At 47.1% G+C, this 25,404-nt stretch overlaps 1 protein-coding gene and 1 long non-coding RNA gene across 2 annotated transcripts in view; one reads left to right on the top strand and one right to left on the bottom strand.

Moving 5' to 3' along the window:
* LOC144174103 (uncharacterized) overlaps positions 1–25,404 on the top strand; it is a 215,246-nt gene that overhangs the window by 55,245 nt on the left and 134,597 nt on the right. The gene's annotated exons all lie outside the window — the stretch shown is intronic.
* LOC144174102 (uncharacterized) lies at positions 7,926–24,183 on the bottom strand. The gene is made up of 3 exons (XR_013323428.1): positions 23,614–24,183; positions 11,978–12,234; positions 7,926–10,941 (listed from the first exon to the last, which is right to left on the bottom strand). It is a non-coding gene; the product is annotated as an uncharacterized LOC144174102 (long non-coding RNA).

Raw genomic sequence — 25,404 nt, 5'->3', positions numbered from 1 at the left:
TTTATTGTGGCCTGTGACGCATAGGTGCCGTCAGAAGTAATTGGAACATGGTCTCGTAAATTTGCAGGAATATCTTCTTCCGAAAACTGCCTGGCTGCATTGATGCGCGTTTAAGGAATCCTCCGTAATAGAAAAAGCTTCCTGTAAACCGGTAATGGATGTCATAAAGCCAGTGAGACAAATATTTTGTGATATTCACAAATCCTTGTTCCAATTACTGATGACGGCACCTGGACGTGCACGGAAGGCTTCAGCTGCCGGTCAAATCTCTGCACTGTGAGGCCGACTTCGACCAGGTCAGTACGCGCTTGCACACCATGGCTGTGGTTCTTGCAGTCCCACAACTTTGCATCGACGAATAGCACCGTTTATACTGAGTCTCTGTGGCGGGTGCCAGTTATCAATTCTGCTAAGTCATGGGTGAAGAAAAACCTCAAAGCGGTCTCTGCTATTCTCTATTCGACAAGGAAAGTGCGGCGGGATTTTCTTCTCTTACATATATACCTAGCCTGTCCCGCAGTTTACGGCTTCTTCGCCTGGTTCCACGTGGATGGCCGATGGAGACAGATAAGGAAGAGTATAAGGGAAAAGTGGGAAAAATTAGGAAACGAATTCTTCACAATCGTCCGTTCGCTTAGCTCCCGCTAATTTCCGTCACCACCGTCAACTCCCATACCAAATGCGCCGCACGCACTGTAATACTGAGATTGACTTCACTCCCATTAAAGATTGTTCTCTCTCTCTGTCTCTCTCTCTCTCCCTCTCACGTATATTGCGGCAGTCTTGATGCTGTTGTTGGTGATGATGATGCTGGTAGTTATTGGGATTATGCCGATGATTGCGCACGTACGGCACTTAGCGAGACATACTGCCGGCACTGTCGTATTGGCTGCACGCGTCCTGTCGAGAAGTTCGTAACACCACATGTTACGGAGATTTACTGAACCAAGAGAATCTTCTCGAGTTCCGGTACACTTCGCCTCGATGCCGACCCCGCGTTTATTTCCATTTTACATCTCGCGGCGAAAGCACCTGTCACCTTGTTCTTACGGCCGGTGTTCGACAAAACGCAATTCTAGCGGCGCCACTTAGAGCTGACCTAAAGGACGTAGATGCGCTGGACTTTGATAAGAGGTGGAAGGGGCTTCGCTGAAGAAGTGCCAGGTTCGTGGGCACGTGACGTGAAACCGACATTGAGCCTTCTGAAGTATCATGTGACGCTAACATGACAGCACGGGGTCTGAACATCCGAAGAATTAGCAGCCAATCCCAATCTGAAGCCGTTTCGACCTTGAACTGTAACCTTTTGGGGCTCCCGTTACGAGGCGGCTTTCTAAGAGGCTAAATGGGTTGCGAAACTCGCTTCCGCCTTTCTCCGCCACTACCGGGTTGTCAAGCGCGTTGCTTCACTCGAGACGTGCACTATGGCGCGCGGAATGGTGACTTGCCCAGCCTATGATTGCGGCACGTGCGTCTCGGCCTGCCTTTCGCAATTACCCACAACTGACTGCGGCAGCAATTACGGAGCGACGACGGCATTACTCGCGACACGGACGTGTGTCGGGCCATGTCCGTTCAATAGATAAAATGGCAGGGCCATTGTTTGCTGTTGCCGCGCAATGTTGACGCGATGCGGCATCCATTCTTAAGGCTTCCTATAAGGAAGGCCCGAAACACGGTGGCCTCGGCCTTCTAGCATCCGTGTTTCTTGTTGTGGGCACTATGAATCAGCAGACGTGTTAGTTTAGCCAGGGAATAAAGCATGTGCGATATTGTTATCGTCTTCTTACTGGTTAAAATACCCTGCTTCTGAACATAACTTAATGCCTTAACTAAAGTATGGCTTGCTGTCCAATTAGTTGAGTAAAGATCAATGTCGGTAGTCACCGTGTGTCTTTGAGAATGAAAAATGTACAACCGCGTGTTTTGCCCATCTTGAGTGCGGGTTGAAAAAAAATAGTCCAGCAGGTAGTTTGAATTTACCATATTCATAAAGCCTGGCTCGTGGTTTTAAGGTTCCTTTCTCCTTTTTTGTAGAACGCAATACGCCGGAGCTGTCAACGAAGTTCAATATGTTACAACGCGTATACTTGATTGATGCGAGACTTGTTGACGCTTATGGCACGTTGGGAACTTCATATCTTGTACCAAATACTTGACCTGTGAGAGTTCTGCGGACCAGCCGTCTCCTAATGAAGAGGCTGCGGAACGACGGACCGGACTAGGGCTGTTTAGAGAATAAAGTTTTTTTTTTTCTATCTTCAGCCAAGGTTAAGCTTTGTCCTTGGACCAGCATGACGGGCTGCAATATCACCCCTATAGCTAATTTACAGAAACTTCGAATTGACGCAACAGCCCGCATCCATGATCGGCATGTGAGTATTAGATGCCACGAAGGCGCCTCAGTTTGTTGCAAAAGTCGCTGGCGTGCTTCAGGACACGCAAGCCACATTCCTTGTCTGCTTACAAATGTATGTCTTTTCAATTACGATTCTATATGAGAGAGAAAGAGGGGTGATCAAGCTGTCTGTTGGCTGCGGCCTTCGATAAACGACCTTGCCAAGCCATACCCTTCGGGCTATGTACCGTTCCCAGTAGTTGCTGATACGGCAGATTAAATCTCGAGTTTAATCCGCCCCAGGTATACGTGAGACGCTCTCGGCGCGTAGACCGGGAGCCTTCGCAGTGACGTCACCCGGTACGGCATGAGTAGCGTGGCAAAATGGCACGGTTTGGGAGCGCCCTGAATATTAACAAACGGACGCCTTTACAAAGCTTCCAGCGAGAAATTTCGCGTGAGGTTATTTAGTCTTGATAAGAATTGAGTCATGTGGGAGGTTTATATTGCTTTCAGCCCGAAACTGAAATCAGCTGAAGAAGCGAGTTTCCTTGTCGGTTCATTCCTTCGAAGAGTACAATGACGCGTGCCTGGAACGGAGATTGGGCAAGAGGAAGTTAAAAACTTCACCATCTTCCCGTGGGGGAACCCCGAGGAGGATGCGAAGCAGCAGTGGGGGTTGGTTGGTGTGTAAGTAGAGTTGAAGTAGTGTGAGTATAGTTGATGTGGGGTGTTAGAGTAAGGATACGCGTGGGTAGGGTGAGGAGGAGAATGGAGGAGAGACGCGCATGCGCAGTGGAGTAGCGCGCAGCGCGTGTGCACACCTGGTTTATACGGCTGTGAGGAGGAGACTGGAGGAGAGATGCTCATGCGCAGTGGAGGTGTGGACGGCGCAACAACAAGGGAGGGACAGGCTCGACCATAAGCATCCTACGGGAAGATGGTGTAATTTTATTGGAGGGGGGGATGTTAGAGTGGAGAGGCATGAGAGAGAGAGAGAGAGAGAGAGAGAGAGAGAGAGAGAGAGAGAGAGAGAGAGAGAGAGAGAGAGAGAGAGAGACGTTGTACGTGGTATGAGTTTGTCTTTATTTAGGCATTATCATCATCATGTTCAACGTAGGTGACGTCGAGCTGTGGTTGGCGTTTCGCTTTGATTATGACCGCCTTATGGCCTGTGAAATGTAAAGTCAAGGGCTGTTGTAGTAAATGAACCCTAAATTTGCTGAAGATGAGGTCGATGCACGTTCCCCGGATGGTTGTGGGCTGCTTGTAATCACGGCCCGCCCAGACTCGCCGACGCACGCCGCTGCCGACGACGATGAAACGTCGACGGCGCGTGAAGCGTGCTTGTCTCGTGCCGGGCCAGGAAGACACCGGCAACACTGTCGCTCCAGGAGCCCTTAAAGGGTAAGACACCACCGGGCGTTCAGCAAGCCGAGCATGCGCAGTGGGGGTGTGGACGGCGCAACAACAACAAGGAAGGGACATAGCCCCTACCACGAGATGCTTCGCATTTAAAATCGGCAGATTGCATCTGTGCGGGCTTTGAGGGCGACGATTGGATATAGGGGCGGCATGACCTGGTCCTTTTTAACCGTGAATCTGTTTCGCAAATCGTAATTTGTCGTGTCCGCAGTTAAAAATACCAAAAAAAATTGCCGAGCGCACGCACATGAGGGCGGGCCTCACGGCGACCGCCCGGCCGTTAACAAAACCAAGAAAACGCCGAGCGTTCGTGTGTGCGGGCCTCGCTAGGACCGCTCAGCATCCCCTGCGCACGTTTTTCAAGCCAAGCATACCCACTTAGGGAGATTACCCAAGATTGCGGCGACCGCCCGGCAGAATAAAAAAAAAAATAAGAAAATACCGAGTGCTCGTGTTTGCGTGCCTCGCTACGAACACCCAGCGTCCACACACACTTATAGCAACAATGATGTAGTAAAGGTCGTTGCGGCAGCGAAGAAGCAAATCGGCTGGAATCGTAGACTAGACTTAAACCTTCGCGATGGTCGTGATGGTTGCGTGCAGCTTCGCTACCTTCAAGTCTTACGCGTTATTGTGAGCCTCCTTCGTTTTTTTGCGGTGCATACGGTGAAAGTGAGACTACCCGTTCCCAGAGGTGGTCCTTCCACGTGCCGCTGAATCGGGAATATAGGCCCAGGCCTTCCACTCACCGTTCCGCGGCTGCTTGCTTCCGGGTGTGTGATGAGCTGCTTTTTCGGTTTCTGGTCGTCTCTTTGTTTGGGCACAGCAACGAAAGTGCCTTACTAGTCATAAGCTTATGACGTTGCGCTACTGAACACGAAGTCACCGATTCGATTCTTAACCACGGCGGCTTGTCTTTTGTGTGTGTGTGTGTGAAGAAGCTCAAATATTTCAGGTGGCGTCAATTAATACGTAGTCCTCCACTACGGGGCTTCTCGCGTACACCGTGCTCACGTCCCATCCATGTTCTGCGTGCAAAACCCTCTTCGAAACATAAGACGCCTGAGCCCGAAGTTGCCTCTTCTCTGAAGTTTCATATGTGCTGATCAATGGTTTTCAAGGTTGCTTTCGCTTACATTCCGTAAGCTACAAAAAAAAAAAAAAACACGTGAGGAGGTAAACGTGAGCCTAAAGTAAGATGTTTCTAGGTTACTTTCCGTTAACGTTTTAAGCAATAAGCACGATTATTTACAATTGCGAAATGCACTTATCTGAATTCCGCGAATCCGTCAAGGCCACGGCGTTACAAATAGAACGAGCTACAGTCCCTGGCCATGTCAAATGGGTAAAAAAAAAACGGCATTTTAGAGGCCATACAAGTTCCCCTCACTCATCGTGCGCCCCCGACCGAAATTATCGACATTTCTGGTCCTTCATTCACAATTTCTTGTTTGAATTTTGTTTGTTGTTGACTAGGCATGTACTATATACACCCAGCGTGTGTGTTGTCCCACTCTTCTTTGTGTACGCGTATTCCTGGGCTGGGTTCCGCCGTTTCTTTTTACATATACTCACCCATCGCTTAACCTTAGTCACCAACTAAGAACCCTGGTTGCCAGCAGGATTTGAAGCGTCCAGCTATCGCAAAAAAAAAAAAAAGAATGCAGAATTGTATTTTCTTCTTTTGCTTCTCTCTGATAATGGGTTGCATCACACAGATTTCGCTTTGCACCTTAGATATAAGTTCAGCGAAGGAATAAAGCATATGCGATAGCTGCAATTGCAGATTGAGTGGTCAAAATACCCTGCTACAAACTCTTTTAGTGTTACCTGGTATACAGAAACGTATATATAAAGCACACCGTGGAAGGGAGTGCGAAAACGTAATAATTTTGTGACTCACATTTGCGAACGCCATGCCCTGCCTAAAATCATACTCCCTCTCAGGTACATAACTGAATCAAAGGTTCAGGGAACTTCAGGCCTAGAACTGAACTACGAACTAAGCAGTACTGGGAGGCCTTTGGTAGGCGCCATAGAAAAAAAGAAACTCCCACCTCCCCTCGCGGGAACCCCTGTGTAGATGCGACGCATATGCGGAGCGGCGAAGGGAACGCGTTTTATAGCGCTCATAACGTTGAGGGGACTGCGTAAGCTGGTCCCAGTCGATGACGACGTTGGCGTACTTGTAAAGCGGCGTGGACTCTAGGTGTTTGAGCCAAGCGTGGATGTTGCTTCGCCGGAGAACGGCACACCGGGCGCAGCGCGCCCGAAGGAGAGGAAACCGCGGAAGAGAGAGTACTGCACATGCGCCGGCCCCAGCGCGTCTGCCGCGGCTATGACGCAACGTGCCGCGGCTATGACGCAACGTGCCGCGGCTATGACGCAACGCAATCCAACACAATCCACTTTAATCCAATCCAAATCCAATCCAACCGAATCCAAGCCAAGCCAAGCCAAGCCAAGCCAATCCAATCCAATCCAATCCAATCCAATCCAATCCAATCCAATCCAATCCAATGCCCCTCGCGAGAGAGTGTTCGTTATCGGAGAGGAGAGGGGGTGAGCGGCGGAGAGCGGCGGAGAGCGCAGCTCGCGCGGCGAGGAGAATGGCAGAGGGGTGGACAACGCCGACGACAACAACGACGACGATGCCGGAGGGACAAGGCGAGTGAATCAGATGCTCTGCATCTAAAAAAGGAACAGCACAAAGCAAAAAAGATTTTGAGGAGAATTAGAAAGTGAATTATTCTTAGAGGACACCCAGAGCTTCAATAAAATGTTGCGCAAAAAACGCCAAGGGGTGCTGACGTTTGGCCAAATAAAACATTTAATCAAAGTGTGATCTCATTCCCATGTGCGAGCTCATTCCCTTTTTGTTCGCAGTTCTCTTTTGGAGATAAGTTCTTTTTTTTTTTACTTTTTCTACACCTTTACAGCTCAAACAACGGTCATAAAAACGTTAGCGGCAGCGCTTCGGTGTGAAGGACACTGCTTCGATAAACAGTACAGCAGAGAAATTAAAAAAAAAAAAACGAAGGAAGCTCCAACTAACGCGGAATAATTGAAGGTAGCAAAGCTGTACGTGTACTTTCACGACCATCACGACGGTTTAAGCCTACGATTGCAGCCGATTTGCTTTTTCTTCGCAGCCGCAACAACCTTTACTCCATTATTGTTGCTATACTTGTGAGCTTCCCTAATTTTTTTTGATGTGATAATTATTGAACATCACTTTGTAGTGGCGTACTATATGACGCGTCTTTCTCGTTCCGAGCAAGTGTTGCCGCGATTACGGCGAACGCTGGAGTGTTTGTTTTGTTTTGTTTTGGACAATCTTGGCCAATCTACCAGGTGGGTATGCTTGGCTTGCAAACGCGCGCCAATGACGCTGGCGGTCGCCGAGAGAGAGAGAGAGAGAGAGAGAGAGAGATAATAAACGTTTATTTAAATCAACTGAAGCTTGAAGTAGGCGTCCTTAGTCCAAGATGCCGAACACACGAACGCTCGGAATTTTCTAGGTTTTTTTTAACTGCCAGGCGGTCGCCACAATCCGGGACAATCTCCCTAAGTGGTTATGCTTGGCTTTACTAACGTCCGCAGGAGACGGTGGGCGGTCGTCGCGAGACACGCGCACGCGAGTGCTAGGCAATTTTTTTTGTATTTTTAACTGCGGACACAAAAAATTACGATTCGCCAAAGAGCTTCGCTCTTAAAAAAAGACAGTTGTTCCGCTGGCTAACCGATGCTGTTGAAAGCACCTGGTGCCGCTGTTTACGTTTTACGATCATTGCGCAGCTTCCGCTCTTACTGTGGACATCGACATTCCACGCAATATATTCCACGGAACGTGTAAATTTGTTGCGCTATTTCTCTGGTGCCGCATCATGCCCTGTACTCTCCACAGTGCGAACACCTGACCGCATTTATACCGTGTGGTGAGCATCCACTCGGCCTCAGTGACAAACATATCCTGGTAGTCTGAATCCTTCTTCCACTCAAGTTTCAGTGCAGGAGATCCTTGAAATCAGTTTCCCCATGCATAAGCATTGCGGAATCCGCCCCTCAGTCGAGTGGAGGCAGCAAATGGAGTGGAGGAGGTACTCAGAATACGGCCCCGAGACTCGTATAGTTGTAGCCTCAAACTATAGCAGGGTCAAACTATGGCCTCAAAGCATAACATAGTGTCCCATCTTCACTAACAAAAGTTGACGTTTCACAAGGAGAATTCCCCGGACTTGTCAGAATGATGACAACGACGACGACGACGTCGATGATGATGATATCTATGACGACGGGAACGCCGTTACTTACTCACGTACGCATATACGGAAAAATGTTCTTTTTGAGCCGAGAATACTTGCGTGATATACTAGATTACAACAAATGAAAAACGGCGCTTCGAGGGAGTCCTTCCAGAGTTCCGTATTTTATTCTCACGTTGGGTTCCGTTTTCCTTATGATGGCGGCCACCATGCTCCTTGAATGAAAGGTCATATTTGTGCCAGTGACTCAGCCAGGAAAGATACGTTTCAATATTATGGCGGTGCACCCACATTGCGTCTCGGCCGTCGTCAGGAGCTCGCAGACTTGCCTCTCGGCGGGCATAACTTCCTTCGCCGCCGAACATTCTTTAATAGGCTGCGTGATGGTCACGGAAGCCACGACGACGCCAGCTCGTTCACCTTGTCTTGTGTGAAACCATCCGTCGGGAGATGTTCTGCACAGGCTTCTTGCTTGTCCAGGTATTTCCCATAGAAAGACATTGGTATGTCTGAAACTTTCAGGCAGCCGGGAACGCACGTACGTACACGCACGCAAATACGCTGATGAACCCACACATACACATACGTGCGTGCACACACACTCACGCACACGAACATACGCACACATACGCACACTATAGCGCACACAAACATACGAATACTCACGCACATACAGTATCATACACGCACTCACGCGCACTATACACCCGCACTAAATACACACGCGCGCGCGCGCACACACACACACACATGCAGTGACTAAGCAATCGCGCATTTGCTAGCCAAAATTAGTAGCACGGCTGCCTTTTGTAGCGGGACTGTCACCATGCCTGCTTCCGTTTGCCGAGATTTGACTACTCCCAAGGAGCACGACAAGCATTTATTGTCCCGCCTGAATTTGTTTCGGCACTTTTGAGTCCCAACGATACGCGCGTGCACACTATCCCGCACGCACAAATAAAGCGTTCACGTGTAAGCCCCATAGCACCTGCTCGCCTTCCCACCCGTGGAAAAAATTTTCTTCCTACGTAGCTGAGGCGGGCAACGCCACGTAAACAAAGGTAACTGCTGAAACTTATGACTAACCGCCCAACGTGAAATGTCCGAGTAGTAACTGCTTCGTACTTCATTAACCTTGTCGGGCACCCTTGTCTTACTAAGTTTCCAAACGCGGTCAAAGATTCTTAGTACACATGAACTTCTGCCACAGATTCTTCTATGGCTTAGCCTTTCGTTGAGAACAAATTTAGCCTGATGGTGCACGCGCTTTGACTCGGTTACAGGCAAACCGCTTACTGCGGCGCGTGGAATCTGAATACAAAAGAGTTACCATTCGGTTGGCCTTTTGTTCCCATTATAAATTACTACAGTAAAAGCTCGTTAATTCGAAGGGGACCATAAAATTGACTGCAACACGGATAGTAGGCGGGTCAGTTGGTACATAACTGAGTCACAAACAGCGCAGGTTAGTTAGTTTTTACTCAGCGCCGTGTTTGTGTGATTCTCCTATCCTGCGCTGTTTGTGGCTCAACCATAAAATTGTTCGAATTAAACGAAGTTCGAGTTAGCGGGAGGGCGCTAGAATGAATAAACGTCGCGCCACACTGCGTGGACAGAACACGAAAAGCCACCTCTGGACTTGTTATCGCGCATAAGGCGCTACTACACGTTTTTGGCAGATTATTTCGTAGATGATGTTCATGGAGCTCGAATAGCGAACAAAATTAATTGCTCAGTCCGCTTCGGAAGCGACAAAAGCTGTGGCCGCAGCGTAGCGCGTGCGTTACGCTGTTGTTTTTCTGTTTTATTGTTTTGCATCTCTAGTAAATTTGGTTTGGTTTAGATTTACAACACATTCTACTCCTCTGTGCCGGCTTCTTCTTCGAGGAGTGATGGAAACCAGGGGATCCTATAGTTAGAATTAACCGTTTCGGGTACCTATACAGGGCTGTGCCGGGACCATGGCGTCAGTTCGAATTAACCGTAAGTTCGAATTAACCGAGTTCGAATTAACGAGCTTTTACTGTGGTATATTTACAGTGAAGCAGTGTCCAAGTTTTGACTACGATAACCAATTTAATAAGAGGCGGGAATGGGCAAAATCTTCGGTGCTGCACGACAGCCAGTTGAGGGGGCATGGGGCAGAGTCGGCAACCCTGCACACATCGTCACGAAATCGTTGCCACTCGTTCGGCTTCCGCTGCCTGAAAGCAAGCTCCGAGATGAAAGCAATATCTAAGTCGTAAGCAAACTCCAAGTTAGAATAAAACTTTCAACTTTAAGCAACCTCTTCGCCCTTGCAAGCTCAAAGTTGTGGTCAAGTTCAAAGATGTAAGCTAGGCCGTAAACAAAGCTGTGAGCAAGCTGTTCGCAAGCTGTTAGCAGTAAGCATGCTCTAAGTTGTAAGGAAGCTATGCCGTGTAAGCAAAGGTTTAAGCAAGCTACTTAGCTGTTCGCAAGCACTAAGCTGTAAGCACGCCCTGGGTTGCACGCAAGCTATAAGATTTAAGCAAAGCTCTACGCTGTAAGCGTGCTCTAAGTTGTAAGAAAGCTATTAGATGCAAGCAAAGCTGCAAGGAAGCTCTAAGTTGTAAGCAAACTATACGCTGCATGCAAAGCTGTAAGCAAGCTGTGAACTGTAAGTTAAGCGAACTAGCTTAGGTAAGCTCTTAATTTTCTCAGCCGTATTCGTTCGGCAGCATGCAGTAACAGCGATCAACAAACGCGCATGGCCGCACCTTGCATGTATATATCTGGCTCACCGGCTCTTCTCTCTTCACTTCGTCTCGGCGTACGAGACGTCAAAGAAGGGCCGCGCCTCTGCCGTTGCCGCTTCGAAGCAGCGACGTGTCGGGCTTCTTGTTCGGGCCCCTCACCCCGTCCTTCCCGGCCGGCGACGTTGAGGAGACGCACCTGAAAAGACGTAACAGTGTGAAGTCACAGAGACGGGAGAGCGTTCGGGCAGGCGGTCTCGTTGTCGGCCCCAAGGGGCGCCTGCCGCTCGCCGGAGCCGGGTGTTTTCTTGCTCGCCGTGGCTTTCTGACCTCTTTGTAAGACGTCTCCTCTCTGACGCGTCCTTTTCCTCCTCTTCCTCTCTCTAGATATTTTTCTTAACCCCACGCTTACGGCCTAGGTAACAGGGCGGCAAGCGCTACGTCATCGTCACAAACCTGATAGCCCAAACCGACGCCGCTGAGTGGACGAACTCAAATAACGTCATCAGTGCGGAATTCGACGTCTCAAAGAGGGAAACAGAAGCCGAGGAAGCAAGGCGGCGGGCCTTTGCCTCGGTGAGGTCGCTGTCAGCTTTTCGAGATGTATTTTTTTTAATACGCTAGACGTTCCTTCTCTATTCGACAACCCGTCACCGTTTGGCGTTGCCAGCGAGACAAGGCAACGGACCGGGTTACACACTTTCATGCGTCGTTAGCGGTATACAGGCTCTTTCTGTGGCATGCTGCTGCTGCTTCTGACGCCGCCGCGGCGCCGGGAATACAAAGACATGGGGGACACGCGAACGCTAATGTTTGAATAGCGCGTGAGCGTTGCCGCATTTTCTCAGCATCTATCTGCGTATTCACGTTAGCGCTTCCTCCATCCTTCAGCGTGAACAACACGCGCTGGGATTGTAGCTTGTGGAAGAGGCACAGACATTGATGTTCCTTTTGTTATTGTTAACCTTTTGCGCGAAAAAGCCTTGATGCCCTCCCGCTGTTCATCTGCGATCGTCTAACGCAATTGTTTTAATGGCCATGCCCGATTGGTTTCGTTAGGTGTTGTTAATTTCCTCTAGTAAAAACTCGATTCCAAAATACGAATTAAGAGACTAGACTCCTGCCAATGATTGTTCCAAACTGGATGACAAGCTTGGGCGCCAGTCGACGCATTGAAATGAAATTTCAGTCAAACTTGGTGCAAAATGGCTCTTTGTCGCCAAATGCGAATCTACCTGAATCGTTTCTGTTTTTCTTTTTTCCTCCTGCGAAATGGGAGCACGTGGAAGAGTTGACGCAACTACTGAGGCGACGGCACCGTGTTATGCGAGCACTTCCTGCACGCGTCGCGTAGACGAGATCGTGACAGCACGGCGTCGGTCCCCCGGGTGCGGAATCCTCATCCTTTTGCTTGGCCGAGATGTCCTTTCCCTTTCTTCATTTGCTTCCGAGTTGCGACTACCCAGTTCCTGTCCAGTTCTCTGCCGGATTCCTGGAAGTGAAAGCGCGACGTTTGTTAGCGACGTATACACTCAGGAGCTTTGCTCTGTTGTGAGACAGCTCAGGGCTTTCGCTTAATTGTTCATTATACGCGGCACAACCTTCGTCAGAAGTGCGTGGGCCAGTGAATTCTGACGAAAGCGAGCGAAACTTTACAGATATCCACAGCGCTGGCAGCCGATTGTCAACGGACACGTGTGTATAACTCGGGGAAATATGTTCCCCACTTTACATGACGCTTTTAGGTGGATAAACATCGTGTAGCTTTTAAGCTGCCCCTATGTGGACCAGAATAACGTTTAACTATGCTATTTTTTTTTTTGCTAATAAAGAAGTTTATTCACTCTCTCTGGTCCCCTATCACACACGTGGTCACTGCGGTTGAATGTCGACGCATACACGTGCAACTTCCTATAAAGATGAAACGAACTCTGTCGCCACTCTGCCCACAGTGCGATGTGCGAAAAACCCTCCAGCACGTGCTCTGTGAATGTTCTCGATTTAGTGCGCAAAGAGTGTCCCTCGCAGTGTCTTAGGTACTGCCGCTTTCCGTGGACATTAAACTAAAGGACGTTTTAGGAACGTGAATTGCTTTATACGGGCTACAATGCTCTGATAGAGTACCTGCAACACACATGTCTCGACCACTCTCTCTAAATAACCCAACGTCTCTGTGCGAATCAAGTTCTTGCACATCATCGTCATCATCTTCATCACGTCATCAACTGGCGTAGCAAGTTAGGCATTTTAGCCCTTCTAACAACGGCAGACTTCATTCACCGAGATCGTTCTCTCTTTCTCTATCTCTCATGCCGCAGCCAGTGACTGCAGTACAGATGATTGTTATTCGCTTTTGTCGTATTTCCTCATGGGCTGCCGACGAAGACACTGACATCGTACGCAGCCTTGCAGCCCCCAAGGCACCATTAGCCGTAGCCATCTATAGGCACCGAGGCGGTAGTTTGGGATTGTGGACATGTGTTAGCTGTCAGGGCAAAGATTTATGGGTCACGATGCAAGCTGCCACAAACGGCGGTGCTTTAATGTAATTATGAGCTATAGCTCACGTGATTTGATTATAAATGGCGCTACAGCTTCGGCAGTCATGTCACGGTATTTAACCGCATGTTCTAATTAGCGGTTCAACAAGCATGCAAAATCACTTCGCAGTGTGTACGCGTGGGTGATAGAGAAATGGAGCTATCCAGACTTTTTACGGAGATTGGTTGTATGGAATAAACGAAAGAATCTCTGCGGTAAATCCTTGCTCGTACAGTGGCTGTGTAGTCGAGTCAGCTTCCCAGCAAACCACTAACATCTCTGCGACGTCCCAAAAAGATCCGAACGTCTATGTCCCAGCAGTATCTCTATTAGACATCCGTACAACGTGCGATATTTTTCTGAAAATTTTTGGATGTTGAGATAACGTTGCTGGTACCTTAATGTGGGACGTTATTTCAACTATGCTGAAGACGTACTCTAGATGTTGCTGCTGCTTCATTTGTGGACGGTATTTAGACATATTTTTCTGACGTTGTTCAGATGTTGCTGGTATGTCTGCTTGTTACTTCGTACATGTCTATCACAGTTACATATTTTTAGCTATATCTGCTATACCTTATTTTCAAACTCTCCGCAGCCATAACCTTTTCATGTTACCGAGGGTTTTGTATGTGTTTTGTATGGGTTTTGTACCGAGTGGTTTTGTGCAAGTTTTGTTATTCACCAATATTGCTTTTACAGAAATATAAATGCGGAGGACATAATAAATAAATTATCTTCAACATATGCCTGAACAAAATTTGATGCCTAAAGGAGTTTTCATTCACTGAAACCACCATTTTACTTGGTCCTTGTGCTCGCTCTCTCCGATGTTTCTTTGCGCGCGGTTGAGATTTTGTGCTTGTCAGCACTAGATCTCGCGTATGCGCAACTTTTTTCGTAACAAAAGACTTAAAATAGCGTAAACTAGCTCAAGGCGTGATTTTAAGTATAGTTTGTGATACCGCTCCGGAAAAAAACATTGCCGGCGTCGCCCATGCATTGCTGTGAAGCTGGCCCCGTGAGGAGCGCGAAGAGTCTGAGCTAGGCGTCAGCCTCTGTATGCAGCAGCCTTTCGAACAAATGTAAAAGCCGGAGGCTGACAACCGACAACAGCGAAAATGGAGGACCAAAACAAATTCCAATCCTTCAGGGCTGTCGGCTTTGGCAGAAGGCATTACGATTCCAGCTAATCGTATATGTAAGGTAAAGCAGATTTGGCAACCTTGCCTAACGCTCGAAACTATTGTATAAAGTCACTTTACGTTGTCACGGCATGAGAGTGTGCCGACATGCACTATGGGGCACAAATAATGTAGGTTGGTTTCCAAACAACCTTCTGTGTGTATAGGCGCGTGCTGGTTTTATACCAGGGAGTATGCAGGCTTATTGAGTATGCAGTATGCAGGCTTATTGAGCAAGACGAGTAACCGGTATTGCAAACATACGGTAAGGCATTTTTGTTCAAATTTGGAGGGATATTTTGGTACATTTGCCACAGCCATATTATCCCAATATTCAGATAGGCGTTATAGTAGAACTGAACTCAAGAGGAGGAGGACCAGCCGGAGGAAAAAAAAATTTACAGTAAAATCGAGCTGGTTAGTGGGCAGGCTCCTCAGTCCCAGACGAGAGAGAAAGATTCATTCTTCAATTCACCGAACGTCACCCCGAGTTGCCCAGGATTTGTTCTTTGCGCCTGAAGTGGTTGGAAAACAATAAAAAGCTGCCTGGACATATTCATTGGTTTCGAATTGTGTTATACTGAAAATTGGCATGTACACTATTTACTGCGCTCGTTAGCGAGTATATCAAGTTTTTAACACCGTAATCATGGCATAACTGTTCGGGTTGAGATTGAGTTCGTTACGATAACGATGGCTCGATAGAAATTAGGTGCACGAAAGCTTTCTTCGAGTACTGTGGACAACATTATCTGCGGCGTAGCACAAATCTCATTGCATTGCATATCCACATGAACTTTGTGAGCCTTAAAAACATCTCCAAACCTCCTGGGACGGTGCAGAAAAATGAATGCGTTGGGCGCAGAAAAAAAAAAAAAACTTTCATCTAACACAAGTCAACAAAAACGAAAGAGATGGAAAACACCCGTTTTATTTCCTGCCGTGCGCCCCGCTGCTTCATACGTAGCATTACACTGTTGAGTCTTCATAAGAGCATCTCAGAAATATTTCGGGGAAGCTTACGCATTTTCAATACTTACCAAGGAGCTCTGAGCACTGAAACTCGCAGATACGCTAGGTAGAACGCGTTACGCACGATCGTATAGAGCGGTGCTCTCTGAAAGACGTTATCGCTCTCCTCGTGTGTTGTAAACTTGTGCGGGATAAAGCTTGAAATTATTCAGAGCTGTCGGAATCTGAATAAAAACACGCTTTTTAAGGCCCCAGAGCATCAAAGCGGGCGATTTCTAGCAAAGGCACTGCTGCCAGTCACAACCGGACGATCGCGGCGCGAATGTAGCAGACGACAGAGGAGCGGGACCCTCAGACGTCACATCCAGGGGGCGCCACTCAAATATCTCACCGTCATTTCGAGCAGTGCCCAAAGTTGAGTATAAATTCCTCCCGCTAAGATAAAAACTACATAAAATACACTAAATGTGTACTAACGCTGCAGTTAGAACTATTGAAAAGTTTATTGTTGTATATGCTGTTTTGAGACCGCAAAATAACGACGGTACACTATAACGACGGTGCTATAAAGCCAGATCATATGAGCCAATCCAATCCACTAGTCATGACCTTCGGCGTTCAACGGGTGGAACGCATGCAACGGCCAGACGCGTGCTGCGCCGTTCAGTTTAAACGTGTTACAGGATGAGAGCCTTGAATGTTACTCAAATGTCTACTGTTACTACTGTGAATGAAAGAAGACTGTGTGCACCCGTGTGAATTGTGTTGTGAACTCAATTCGTCTGGAAGAGCTCAGCGAGCCGAAAGCGCGACGACAGTTGGCACGGATGCAACGCTATTTAGACCGTTGCAGTTGCGACCTTGTTCATCGCCTTCCCCTCGTGAGTATTGTGCATTTAAACGTCATTACTAATGAAATATCACGGTTTATTAGTTTTGCCAGCATGTCTCTGAAAAGGCATATGGGTTGTACGTTGTTGCTGCGTTGTGGGAAACGTGCCTTCGAAATAAAGCGGTGGCGTTACAGACGGGGCGGAGCTATAAGCAGATAAACGCTTGCGCGTTGTTCACCGCAGAAGCACACCGTCGCATCTCATCGCGAACGCGGCCACAACACACACACACCCACACCACTTCGTTCGCTTGCCTGGCTACAAAGCTTTGTTTGGACAGTCAGCGATGTCACGGCGATACAGAGCTGTGCGATGCAGATGTGCTAAGCACTCGTAAAGCAAGGAACTTTCTCCATCGGAGGCAAATTACTGTCGACAGAAAGGCGGAACCGTGAATGCTTGTCGCGCTACTTGCCGCCTGTTAGAAACGCAAGCGGCCTTACGTAGGCACGCTATTTCGCTTCCGTTCGCCAAATGCAGAAGCGGCTTAACGTACGGCGCATGCGCAGTGAGAACGACGCAAAGAATAAGCGTTCGCTAACTTTTTGCATACGGTTGCGTACGTTATTCTAAAACTCCCTAGTTTCCGCCCCGTCCGCTCCATTGGCCTACGCCTTCCCTCGAACCTACCAGTCGAAGTTCAAACTCCTGTGAAGCGTGCCTCAACAAAAGCAGTTGGTGACGCGATCTTCAATGGATTTACAGCGCACGTAGACGAGAACATAAGAGAAAATAGGACAAAGCGGTGAACTCGAGTTTTATTCAGACACGAAAGACATAAACCAGGACACATCCGATAGGAATGGCAACACCACCTGACGTAAACATCATCTTGCGCCCTGCCAGCTACACCCGTTGCTCCTACTGGCTCTGCAATGCTGATTTGCCAAAGTGGACTAGCTGTGTGGAGGTTTGGTCCATACTCTTTAGCGCAGCCTCGTTTCCCACTCGTGCTGAAGGCACAACGCCTCAGAAGTGTCATCGGGATTTGTTTGCGTTCGCAGCGTAGAAGGCGCCTTTTGTACAGTCAGTAAAAAAAACAGAACGAGAGATTGTGCACCTGAACGGGAAAACTCTGATGTGCAGCAGTGATGTAATGAACACGAGTGGGAGGAATTTTCATTGTTATATCCTGTGCGTATATATTTCTGCGATTTGGGCAGAGAAACTGTAGAATGACAAAATTTGTGCGATGATACTCAGCACGCCATGGAACGGAAGCGCCCAACCACTAAGTGCGCAATTGAACGGAAGATGATAGGTATAACATTAAGCGACAAGAAGAGAACGGAGTGGATCAGGGAACGAACGCGTGTTAATGACATATTAGTAGAAATTAAGAAGTGGAGGTGGGCAAGGCATGTAATGCGAAAGAAAGGTAACCGTTGGTCATTAAGCGTAACAGAGTGGGTCCCTAGAGAAGGCAAGCGTGGCAGGAGGCGGTAGAAATTAAGTTAGATGGGCAGATGAGGTGAAGCTTGCGGGGGTAAATTGATCGCAGTTAGCGGAGGACCGGGATAATTGACGATCTATGGGAAAGACCTTTGCCCTGCAGTGAGCGTAGATTGGTGGGTGAAGATGATGACTCATTCCTAAAAGAACGCAAAAAAACTTAGCTCAGCCTCAAAGAATGCAATTGTAACTTTTGTATTTTTAACATGCCGTTCTGCTGAATATAGCACCCTTGTTTTCGCGCAAGTTGGTGTCTCTTTTATGTCTAGCGCTGAACTGCAAATGCAACACCAAACTCGTAACAAGACTGACTGCAAACTTTCACTTGGGGAAGGCCTACCCCAATAGCATTGCTATACAGTCAATGCATCCCACCTATGCAACGAACAAAGCCTGCTGTATGCCGTAAAATTGAGCCAGTATCAATTGCAGATTGCGTGTATCTGTTTTACTTCACGTGCGTCTTGTTTGCGTCCTGATTATCCCGTCTACCAGTCATGTTTGTTGTTTGCCTAAATGCCACCTAAGTCTTTATATTTTGCATGTGCTTCATTGCTGAGACGAATATTTTTAAACTTGTTTATCTCCTGGTGCAAGCCAATGCCATCCATGCCCCACCCTTCACTGCATTGTAGGATCGTGCGGTGTGGCCTCATTAACTGTATATTGATGCAAAGTTAAATTGTAAAAATATTCGGCTGGCTTGTGTTCAGGGCCTAGTAGGTGCAGTAATAACCAAAGTGAGAGGGGGAATCTATTATTTTGGTTTCATTCCTACCTGTTTTAAAGCAATGCCGCAGCCACCACTGTCACATGTCTGTTGTTTAAACGCTAACGTCACTGAAAGAACATAAGCAAAATGCACTTCATTTAATGAAAGCCTGCCAAAACAACTCACTACAATAGAATTCTAACCTCAGAAATTCGAATACAGTGGCCACTGGAAATTTTACATAGAGTTTAAATTAAGGGAAGTCTATGTTTAAATTTGAGTGTGCAGTAACTATTTCTTGCACTACCTTGATGTTTCCTGCTGTACAACGTATATTTCAAATAAAAATGTAGGCCTAACAAGACAAGCGAACAGGACAACAGGACGAGTTTTTCAGTGATGTGGTTTTGAAGGTTTAGTTATGCATATATACCAACTAGCCCACCTCGCCATTGTGCTGCAGGATGTACGTCCATGGCAGAGACGCTGTCCGGGTTTGTGCATGTTTCTTTTTGCCACATTTTGTGGACATGGCTTCATCGGTGTATATATTGTCACTTCACTCAGAAAAGTGGTTAACATAGACACAGAAAAATATTTTGCAAGTTCAGGTCGGACCCGTAGCTGGGCTAAAATGTGCTCAGAGTCCCGATTCACGAAATATAGTGCGTATAAATAGTGGTACCTCACATTAGCAGTCATAATTTTAAGGTTGCCTTAGTAGTGCCAATGCTGGCATTAAATTACATCGACTCCGCTCTCTTCCTTTCCCTTAATGTTACACCCATCATCTAACGTTCTACGGCCTGCTAAGTAGTCCCTAATTTCAGTTAGACCCTTTTATTGACCCTGGAAGTATCTGCCCCTTAGGTGAGTACCGGTAAGCTGCAGCTGTCATACACTGTAGTTTTCAAGGACAATGGTAGGCGGCCACTCTGTATTATACCAGCCTTAAAAGCTGTATTAACAACATAGATTTTCCTGTACCCATGCCTAGATAGAAGAACTGGATTGCAAGGGAGGTGCTACTGCAACAGTCCACAAGGCGCCTGCTCGAGCTACTTTTGACGGTCAACTTGGCGCAGGAGTTCTCCTGGTTTGGGAAAAAGAGAAGCACCCTTTTTTCCACCTGCGAACGACATCCTGAATTCTGTGTAACTAGATATCTTCGTGTTGTTACAGACATCAAATTCTTTCATTAGACAATGTATAGGGCCCAGATTTTTATTGTCAGTCACATCCTGCGCAAATATCAACATTGTCGACAACCTGCGGCTTCTTAGTTTTATTGCTAGAAGAGGCATTTAATTTCCTTCAGCCTTTGGATCATGAAATTTCTACTCACTTTCCAACCAATCCGGTCCGCAACTATTTTGACAGTTTCTGGCACCACAACGAAGAATGAAAACTGTTCAAGAATCCCTACCATAACTGATGATGGAGGCATGCACCATAGAACCACCATTGAATTATTTCCATGCTTCGATGCATTTTTATTTTGTGTTATTGTTCCTTGAGCGTATCACTTGGTGTGAATCATGTAGTTGTATATATCTGTATTGTTGTAAATATTATTCAATCATTTCCGTGTTCCACGTTTTTTCGTTTGTTGCCAAATCATATCACTTTGTGTGAAATATTGAAATAGTGTAACATTGTATTGTTTTCCTATCCAGACTTGAATAAGTTGTTGCTAAAGTTTTTTGTTGTTTTATTGTTGTCCTGCCATTTCGCTAAGTGTGAATTATTTCATCACGTAAATTACTACTGCTCTTGTAACCGCCGTACACTCATTTCTGTATACTCACCTTTTCTAGTGTCTATAACCATTTCCCTAGATGTTGGTTTGTTTAAAGTATCTCAAATTTGTATGGCACTCACACCCACCACTCAACACCACGTTTGTGTTTCCAATGTGCTTTTGGTGTATTGTTCCACAAATTGTTCACTAGATTTGAACTATTTAGTTCCGTAAATTTGCTTTGTTTTTCTAACCACCATTCAATCATTTTTTTTTTGTTTCCACACTGTTTTTTTTCCACACTGCTGTTTTTCACCCATTTCACTTAATGTGAGATACTTCAAGTTGCATAACTATCTTGTGCTTGTACGCTGGGTTTACATGTCATGTTTGCTTTTTTTCTATTTTTGTCAACCTTTTTGCTGTGTTTGACCTTTTTAATTTGTCATGAATATTTTTACTATTCTTGCAAATATACAATGTGTACCCTGTGGGCCAGGGCAAATAGGAATCAAAATAAACTTGTTGTGTTGCGAAAGCATATTACTGTGTTACTGTGTTACTGAACTCTTGTGTTTTATGTGTGCATTAAAAGCTTTCTTACTACCCAGCTACACTTACTTACATCTAGGGTGGCAAGACTGTCATTTTATAGTTTAATTTTAAGTGCGAATGCACTTTATAAGCGACCCCGAAACTTCCGCCGTCCGCATAGCAACAGCTGCGGGTGCGCGTGCTTTTCGTCTTCCTTAGCAACGGGGGGAGATGGGCGCGCGCTGCCTGGCCGCTGACATGGCACATACCCACGTGGGAGATTGGCCAAGAATAAGTGCGAATGCACTTCTTAAGCGAGCCTGAATCGTCCGCCGGGGAGGTGGGGACAAGTGCGAATGCACTTTATAAGCGACCCCGAACAAACTCCCAGGCATTTCCCCAAGGGTGAACATGGATAAGTGCGAATGCACGGGGTAATGCTATGAGGGGGGTAAAGTTAAAATCCGTTGGCATTCGCCAGTCAGTTAACGTAAACTCCCCCGTGTGATCACATTGCGATTCCCAGGAACCATTAGACTGTAAGGCACCATACTGTGAATTATTAAATAATTTAAGTGCGATGCACTTTATAAGCGACCCTGAATCCGCCGTCCGCATTGCTCCTCCTCCTCTCCCCTAGCAACGGCGCGAGGAGCGGAGAGGAGCGTCTGTAGCAACGGCGCAGCGACGTCACACCCCACGTGACCCGCGCGCGCTCCGCCTCCCGCGCCGTGGCTGCGCGCGCCCGCGCCGGCTCCCGCACCGCTCCTCGCGCCGTGACGTCACACTCCCACGTGACCGCGCGCTGGCGCCTTTGCGTGTGCTCCCCCTCTTCTCGCGCCGTGACGTCACATGCTCTGCAGCTGGCGCGCCTCTCCCCCCGTTAGGTTTGCACTCACCCTCGGTGCGCGCCTCTCCCCTCGCCTGACAGCTCCCCCTCGCCGGTACTGCGCCTCTCAAGGCGATGGCACAATTACTACGCCGTGTACTCTCGGCGCAAGAAATGCATTCGCACTTCCTCACGATTCCCTTCGGGGAGGTGGGGGAAATTTTTTTTTAAATTGTTTCCCTGATAGTTTATTTTCAGAATGCCTGTACAGCCATGCTGGTGGTACAATTCGATGACGCTACTGTTGTTGCCTTAGTGCCAAGGTCACTTGTGCTGATCAGGACTGGTTTGCTGTTACTTACTGCCACTTGTTTTCGATGCGACATTTCTTGTTTAGAGCAGTGCTTCGTGTGCTTCTGCAAGAGTGTGTGGTCAGCTTGTTACTTCACATATAAGACTTCATGCAGTATGCAGCACTTCAAAAGTGGAAACATTATTCTAGAAACCAGGTGACAAGTAACAGCAAACAGTGCTGAATAGCTAGTAAGACATGTATTTGAAATATTATTGCCTACAACACGTAGGCAGCCTTGAAAAGGGGGCTGGCCAAACATCGAGATACAGTATAAAGAATGTAAATTTCCATTATACAGGTTCATCTCTACAATATCGTACGAACGTACACTAGTCATGAATATAACAAACTAATGCTTGTGCCGAAGACAGAAAAAGAATGTAGAACAGACGTCTATAAACGTCTTGCATGCGTACCACTACAATATCCATACGACGTACCACTAAGGTAACGTCCCGCAAACAGCGTATAAAAGTACCATGAGACGTCTACAGTACGTGATCCTTCGTGTTATTCGGATGGGTTTTTTGCAGTTGTGGGGACGTTGATTATATGTAACTCTGACCCCAACAGTACGTCTCCTGGACATCTGCAATGTCTATTGCTGACGTCTCCGGGATATCTGAACGACGTAACGGGGTTTGCTGGGTTCTTCCTGGATGCATATGAAGGCAGGAACAAAACAAAGGCAAAACGGAACAGGTTGCGTAAACTGTGGTAGTTAAGTAGGAGTGGCCGCTTTAGCTTGAAGTCTTCTCGGATATAATAAGGCATACCTTGCGAAATTAACCGGCGTTTGTTCACGGTATTGCAGAAAGTTCTTCCCGCATATCGTAAGGCTTATGGCGCAGCTTATACTTCGGGCATGACTGCGCGACTGGACATGCCTCCGCACGAGAGCTTTGTGCGCGGGCTTCGGTAAGAATTCCGTCCCAGCTAAGCACCTTGAGTTTAGAAACTTCTCTCGCTGAGCGCAAGTGCAGCATGACGGTTTACAAAACCGACCTCTATGACATTGTTATCAGATTCCCTCAATGCTTTTGAAGGACTCTGCTGCTATGAAAGCAGGTTGTCGTACGTGGTACTGTCATAGAATTGTTGCATCGAAAAGAAGTTGGCGCTACGGCATTTTGACCTCGTGCTCATATTATCTCACTGAATGACGCATCACTCTTCCGCTGCTGTACGCGCCCCGTCGTTAGAATGAATCCCTGTTGAAGGACTGTAAATTCCCGCTTGCGAGCTTTAGTTTAACAACCGAAGCTGCAGTCTCAGCGCGCATATGGAGTGACGTTCTTCGGCTTTGCTTGTCGCCTTGCTACAATAGCCTTGCTACAGGCGCTTTACCGAGAGAAACTTTATAGGTATTGGGAAAAAAATAATATTTTGATATTTTAATGCTTTAAATTTAGGTGACTCGGGAAATAAAAGTGAGGAGAGCTGATCGGGAAGCGGCTGGCTCAATCACCACATCAACCTCCTCCTCTACCAATCTACAGTGTGCTTCGGCCAATTCTTTTTATTGTGTGCCGTTCTTTCTTGGGACAGCATCCCTCGTGAAAACTATTCTGTAGCATTCAGACATTCAGTGAATAAATAAAGAACACGGACGCCGCGTGGTAGCCGTGACTTTCCGAACAAAACGTGAAACTAGTTACCGCGTTCCGCTCTGTGGTAATTCTTGTAGCTCGGTGTTAGAGGGGCGTTGGCAAGTGCTCATCCCGTCCGCCGCTTGTGCGCACGCTTGTGCTCTATGGAGAACCATCCGCGGCAGTTTCACCTTGTTCGCGAAATGAGCCAATTGTTAAGCTCTGCAAGCAGCGGATGTACGTGCACATTCTCAGCAGGATTTGATGGCCACACTGGGTTTCTTTTTCAAAGAACTTGCCTCGTTGACTGATATTGGTCGATGTTGCTTGGTTGACGCAACCGGACGCCGTTTTGCGGACCCTGACCGCCGAAACTGCAACCGCAACAGGGCGTCAGCTTGCTTGCTGACTTGTTTATCGGCAGCTTCTCGAAATTCCGGCGACAGCGCGAGCGTGCCAAGTTGCCAGCTTTCCGAACGCCCTTACAGGAGAGCGTGGGCGTTGAAGGAAGAAGAGGCTGATTGATGTGCGACACCTGCGGGAACACTGTTGTTTCTTTGTTCGCACGTTGGCCTGTTTGGTTCGAAGCCGGAATGCGCGTACGTACGTGTTTTACGTAATCCCTGCTCTCCGCAGTTTTTCCATGACCCCTCGTAACTGTACACCTTGAGCAGCTGCACGTGCAACACCGTGACTCATCTACCAGTGATTCGGGGCCGCTGTTCGACGGTGAAACGTGCCAACAGATGATCCGAGACAGTATACGCGCAGGTGTTTTGTGTGGCTTTCCACCGTTCTTGTTTTTCCGTTCCTGTTCTGTGCGGGCGGCTGCATATGCATGTATCTGCCTGAACATATAAAAAGAATGAGCTTTACTATATTTGGAAACGTTTCAGCTGTCCTAAAAGCGCTTTGTTTACTTTTTATCTCATTGGGCGGTTTGCCCTGGAACGTATTACGTAGACAGACACAAACAGAACACGTAAACTTTGACGTAAAGAAAGAAAGCCCTGCCTTTACGTCAAAGAGTACGTTCTTGTGTGAGTCCAACTCGTCCGACACCAAACGTTACTCTTCACTGCATGGGTGCGCTATACATAAACGCAAATAAGAAACTCAAGCTCTTACAATTCAATGAGGCGTCTCTCGTTTTAAACGGCCATATTGTGCGGACATAGAGCGGACATTGTCCTTTATTGCTTTGCATTAAGGTACTCGTTCAATCTGAGCCAATCTTTTTTCATATTTGCCTCTTTTTATTTCAGTTAATAAACAGCACATACATCACGAAAGAAGACTTTTGTTCTCGCGCTTCCTTTCTCTTCGTTGTTTTGTTTCTTTCGATCATTTTACCTACTCCAGAAATTCTCAAGTCCCGACTGGAGTCACGACGAAGACAAGGGGCCGCAGCAGCAGTGGCGATGGGCAGCGTCGGCGACGAACCGCGCGCTCTTAACTCTTTCGGGACCGCCGGAAAAAGTGATGAAAAAGGGAGGTCTCGGTAAAAAATTTTTATTACATGAAGCAAAGATACCATCCTGCTTTAGCATATACGAAAATGCAGCTAATTATATGTTCTTTGACATACAATACCGTGTTTTACTTCAACACTGACGATAGCACCATGAAAAAATCAGAAAGTAAGATCTTCGCAAAAAAACTACTGAAAAAGATAGAAAAAAGCGTAAATCTAAGAATAATTAAAAAGAATAAAATTATTTCAGGATATACAAAATCTAACACAATGTTTTGTTTATTCATCACGAAAGTTTGATGCGGCTAGGTGTAACTGGGTTTTTGTTTTGTGTGTGATTTCTTTGGCACTAGGGCCATGGCTACGTCGTCGCCCAGGTACACGCC

This window comes from Haemaphysalis longicornis, unplaced genomic scaffold (genome assembly GCF_048455015.1).
Source record: "Haemaphysalis longicornis isolate Haplotype H1 unplaced genomic scaffold, Haemaphysalis longicornis Haplotype H1 scaffold_3, whole genome shotgun sequence".
Classification (NCBI taxonomy): domain Eukaryota; kingdom Metazoa; phylum Arthropoda; class Arachnida; order Ixodida; family Ixodidae; genus Haemaphysalis; species Haemaphysalis longicornis.
The sequence above is the reverse complement of the archived record's forward strand: the minus strand, read 5'-3'. Positions and strand labels throughout refer to the sequence as shown.